This window comes from Nesoenas mayeri (assembly GCF_963082525.1).
Source record: "Nesoenas mayeri genome assembly, chromosome: 6".
Classification (NCBI taxonomy): Eukaryota; Metazoa; Chordata; class Aves; order Columbiformes; family Columbidae; genus Nesoenas; species Nesoenas mayeri.
In genome coordinates, this window is record NC_137545.1 from 44,129,365 (window position 1) to 44,135,364 (window position 6,000).

Genomic DNA, 6,000 nt, shown 5'->3' on the forward strand with positions numbered 1-6,000 from the left:
TCTTTCTAGGCAAGCTCTCAAGAAAGTTTGGTTCCGTGACCCAGAATGAGCCAGTGAGGTTTATTGTCTCCTGAACAGCATCATCCCCCTTCCTGCCAGCATCACTGCACCGCGCCTGGAGCGTCCGTCCCTCCCGCGGCTGGAAGCCGCCAGCATCCAGACCAGAGCCGGGACCGAGCTCCGAGCCTCCCCAGGTGCCAAACCAGACCTCCTGCAGGGTTTGTCCGGGGCATAATGTACGCACTGGTCAACAACTACATCAACGTAAAATCACCGAACGTGTGGCTGCCTTCACTGATTGACCTTCTCTGTGCTTTAGATACTTAGCAATAATGTTCCTTGCAACATTATTAACTTTATGCTGAACTACTATAAAGAGACAATGAAAACCAAGGACAGACTAAAAAAGTGAAAAAGCGTGTACTAATAAATAAAAGCCGTGTACCTGCACCAGAATATTTTTGTCTCCATCATGCTCCTGCAGCATCTAACAACAGCAATATTGACTCAGCTGGAAAACGCGTTGCCTATCCATAACTGAGCTTAAGAAACAGCAAGGGTATTTCACCATTCCATTACCGGCTGTGCGAACACTATCCGTTTATATCAGTAGCCACAAATGAGTAATTCAGACATTTGAAAATGAGCAATACTGGAGATCAGAGGGATAAGGGAAAATACTGCAGAGTCATGAGCAGCAGACTCAACAAGAGCGATGTGAGTTAAACCACGCACGCTGGGAGGATATCCCACAGGCCCGTGTGCCGAAGTGCTTGGCTTACATGTCGACTGCGCCTGGTGTCCAGTTACGCTAATAGCCATGAGCTGGATTAGATCAAGTAATCAGACAGTGTGCTTGGGAAAATGGTGATTCTTGATCCTGCCACGTGACTTTCCAAACTTTGCAATCAGGTCAGAATCGCCTGCAGAACGTAGATTCTAGAGGAACTGTCACAAAGGGTGAGAGAGTACCTCTCCAAATCCCTGTGACTGCTGTCTCTTTATCACGGTGACAATTCTGTGTCTTTCCCCAGGTTTTCCCACATCTGCCTCCATTGGGAAAAAGAAAAACCAAACCCATACACCGAGGCGACAGCAATGGAGATGAGTTGGGCACCAAGGGGACAGTGATGGAGACGAGTTGGGCACCGAGGGGACAGCGATGGAGACGAGTTGGACGCCAAGGGGACAGCGATGGAGATGAGTTGGACGCCGAGCACACAGGAGGTGGAAGCCGCAGCAGGGTAAACAGCTCGCACGGCTTTCCGGGTTCTTCTGCTCTCCCTGCTTTATTTATTGTGATTTTCTCACTTTTGCTTTTCTTCACAGCTATTTCTTCCTTATCCTAACAGCAGATTCAGCAGCATCTCCAAGATAACATCGTTTTTCTTCCCAAAAAAGTAAAGTAGGCTGTGTCAGCACATTAAAATAACGGCTGTTTACAAAAAGTATCCACTGGAGAGGGTTATGTCTGACCTGAGCTCTACTGAGGCCTTAACTCTGAGATCAGAGCAGCATGCGTGGGAATCACCACCACAACGTGCCGGAGCGCGGCAGTGGTTGCGCCCTGGAGCTGGCGGCTCCTGGGCAGCGCCTGCCCGGCCCGGCCCCGCTGCCGCGAGCAGGAGCCCCCGGGGTCCCGGGGCCGCTGTCGCGTCCCGCAGCTGTTGGCAATATCTGACAGGGACTTGCGTGCGAGTACAAGAACCCTCTGGTACCTGAGCAGTGCAAAGAGACGCTGACTTTGGTTCACTTGTCACTGCTATTGGCAGATGCAGAGGAAGCAAATGCTTTATTAGCTCCCGAATCATTCAGCTCTGATGTGAGGAAGGTACCATACGCAAGTTCATTTAAATAAACTGAAAAATCAATGTTTCTCTGCTGAGGCAGAGTAGCATTAATACAAAAAATCCTTACCACTGAACAAATACTTCAGAAATAGTTTCTTTTGTTATCTCTCCTTCAGACTGATTTATCTGAATTTCTTTCGCGGATCAATATTGTCATCATCCATTTCAAGCAAAATCCTTGTTGGCAGAGACATGCAGTACTATTGACTTTCATATTGGCAAAGTAAGTCGTTTTTCTGGGGAGGAAATTGCAGCATTTCAAAGCTATTTCCTGCCTCATATGCACAGAACTAAAATACCAAACTGACTTGGCTTGGTTTGAATGTCCTTTAACTTCTGCTCTGGAAGTCCAAGCCAACAGTAGCCACCCATGAGGCAGCTCTTGTGCCGTAAGTCCTTACTGGTTTTTATTCCATGTTCTCTTCCCCTTTTTCTGCTTTATTTCTCCCTTCTGATTCTGCCTAATCACGTCTTATTTTCACATTCTCTCTCTGCTTTTAGTTGTTGAGATGCAAGAGCAAGAGAATCCCAAAGAAATCCTGACACTAAGGATTTTCTTCCCCCGTGTTTTGCCTTGGGAATCCCCCAAAGCGCGGATGTCGGTGAGGAGCGCTGTGGCAGAGCAGAGCGTGTCTCAGCGCCCTGGCCGCAGCTCCTGGCGCCCGCGTTGTGCCGCCGGCAGCCGCTCGGTGCGCGGTGACCGCCCAGCCCGCGGCGCGAAACCGCCGGCGCTCGTGGTGGGGGTTTCCTCATCCGCAGCACGGCCTGCAACACAGGCACAAACGTCAAAGAAAATGCCTTCATGGAACTTCTACTTTAAATACTGAAAATGAAGTGTATCAAATAAATAATTCCAGATTAGCTGTATCTACTTCCAGTTCCTATATTTCATCATAAAGTTGTTACAATCAGACATTTCTCTTAGGTGATGCTATTCCTACCTGGGACATCTACTTTGGACAATGCTATTTCCAAACAGGATGGAACAGGATCAACGACCAGAACTCTGTGAGGATGGAAATCACAGACAGGATGCAGAAGATCTTACTGAGTGATAGTTTACAGTAGAGCTATTTCAGAACCAGGTATTAATTACAGAAAAAGCTTCATGAGTAGTAGGAAAAGCCATCTGAAAGCGGGTCGTGTCCTGCTGCAGCCGGTGCTGCTGCTCAGCCCTGCAGGGCCTCGGGGCCCCCCATCCAACGTCCTTCTGGGGCAGGAAAAGCTGTTCCTTTGGGTATCTCCATCATCAATCACCCTATTGAAACAGAAGGGACCGTCTTTCATTAACATTCTGTAACCAAGTTCTTGGTTTCTTATTTAAGAATGAAAATCATTACAACAAAGTATATACGGGAAATTATGTAAAATCACACAAGAAAAATCCGCTTGTGCCATCCAGTGCTGGGAAATTTTTAACCGAAGCCTACTATGACTAATTATACCTATTTAATATATTAAGCAACAAAGAAAAACAATGGATGTCCCCAGTTTACTGCGGTTTTGAATGTCATTGGCATTGCTATCAGATGTTATGACTGATGTCACCTCTCTGCAGGTGTGTCTGTCTAACACACGTCGCAGTCCCTCTACGGGCAGACTGTTAACTGGGGGGTCATGGTGCTGCTGAAGCCAAAGAGGCTTCGTTGCGGTCAACGATTTCATTCCATGCCACAGCTTCCCAAAGAGCAAATGAAATTCAGGACAGACTTTCTGAACGACAGACTGGATCTTTTGGCCAAAGTGATGAAACCCTTGATAATTATAATTTATATAAACCCTTGATAATATTATGACAGGTGGGCATTTTCAATAAATTGGGTGAAACTTTTATGCAGGTTAAGTAACACAACTTATTACTATGCATTAGATAATTTAGAAGGGTTCACTAAAGCCTGCATTGCTGTATTTTTGAAGCGTGACAGTAAGTTATAACAGGCCTGGAAACAAAGGGGGTTTTGAACCTTTTTTTAATATGTATACGACACGCAACAAAGTCCCCGTGCCCGGCAGCTGACGGTGCTGCGGCCCGACTGCGCGGGGCAGGAGCTCGCTGCGCGCAGCCGCGCTATGCAGAGCACTCTGAGACTCTGACTGCAGTGGGTTCGTGCTCATGCTGAGGAGCGAGCGCCTGTGAGTGTCACTGTGGCCTCTTGTCTCGCGGCAGCTGTTGACCCGCCGGGACAGGTGACAAACCGGCCGGACAAGGGGTCCGTGTGCGCGACTGCCGGGCTCCGGCAGCGTTTCTGCAGCGCCAGGCTGCGTTCCGGGAGCACGGACTGTCCGGTGGCAAACTCGGCAGGGCGAAGGCAGGTATGTATGTATGTCCAAAATAGCAAACTCGGCAGGGCGAAGGCGGGTATGTATGTATCTCCAAAATGGCAAACTTGGCAGGGCGAAGGCGGGTATGTATGTATGTCTAAAATGGCAAACTCAGCAGGGCGAAGGCAGATATGTATGTCCAAAATGGTAAACTCGGCAGGGCGAAGGCGGGTATCTCCAAAATACTGCAATCCAAAGAGAAAACTAAAATCTAACCTCTATAACCGTGCTCTCCAGACTTTTTTATGGTGCACGCCTCTCAGTAAAAAGAATTTTGAGCCCACAACCCCAATATATGTATAATAACTGATAAATTACATATATGATATAAGTTATTGGTAAATAAAATATATATAACTACTATATAAATTATATAAAGTACACTATAACAAATACACTAAAATAGACATTTTTAAAGGCTGAGATAAAGATAAATTTTTAAAAATTATTTTATTTATTAATGGTACAATAAACCTTTTTGCTCTCACAACATTAATAACTGACAATATAATGTTAATAACAATTACAGTATTTTAGCAAGAGCTATATGATTGGATTTGCTTCATTATTTTTTGAAGCACCGGTTTAACACTGTGACACAGCATTTCCAAAGCATCCTTCTAAGTTCAGTTTGTTTCCATACTTGGCTTCAATGGCTGTCCCAGCTGGGGAAAAACAAACCAAACCTCACGAAGATGCTCGGATCCAAATGTTCTAGCCGTGCATTGCTGGCTGCGCTCACTAAAGCCTGACAACCATTATGCGCTCCCATCTGCTAATGGTGCAAAGGCTTTTCTCGAGCTCTGGCCGGTAAATTTTCACCATCCCTGATGTTAATCAGCTGTTCTTGCAAACCGATGGAAAGGTTGTCAAAGGGTCCCGGTGACAGAAGGACCGTGGGGACACAGGAGCTGAGCGCACGGCCTCGGGTTCTGCGGAAACCCAGCAGGGAAGCTGGAACAAGGGGACAGAAGCAATGGCAACATTGCAAAGGCAACAATGAAAACCAACCACACGCACAGCGGCACCGCCTCACGTCCGGCTCTGCCGAAAACCGGCTGACAAATCACTGAACACACAGGAAAGAGCCGTAAGTGGACCCTTTCTCTTCATGCTGGAAAAAGGGTGAAGTGGGAAAGCATTTCAGAGGCCAGGTTTGATTCCCAAGCACTTTAATTTATTTATTTATCATACCATATGTAAATGAGAGGGAGAAAAAAGCTAAAGTTCTGGGTTTTAGGTGTGTGGAAAGTGATCAAAAAGGGATGACAAAATCAGGAACTGCAGAATGCAAAACATGATGTGGAATTATTGAAGGGAAGGGATGCATCAGAGTAACAGATGAGGCATCGTTCGGTCCAAACTGTATGAACACAGAGCTTTGCTGGGTGGGAAAAGGTGCCCAAAACAGAGAAACATTGAGTTCTAGTACAAACCAGATGCGGGACTTGGAGGAGACATGAGCAAATATGGGATAAAGAGAAGTTCATCTTGAAATAAGACACAGAAAACATATATGAAATGTATAGAAAATCATATGTGTAATGTATGCAATATGCCACCACCACTTCTCTTGCTGGGCTTTCGGTTGAACCTTCGGCTGAGCGCTGCACCCCAACGCGCACGCGGGCCCGCCCCGCGCCGCCCGGGCCCGCCTCGCCGGGGCGCTGCGCGCGGCCGCTGCGCTCCCGCCGCTTCCGCGCCGCGCTCCCGCCGCTTCCCCGCCGCGCTCCCGACGCTTCCCCGCCGCTTCCCCGCCGCGCTCCCGCCGCTCCCGCCGCTCCGCCCGCCATGGCGCGGGGAACGCGCCGCTCGCCGCTCCCGCCGC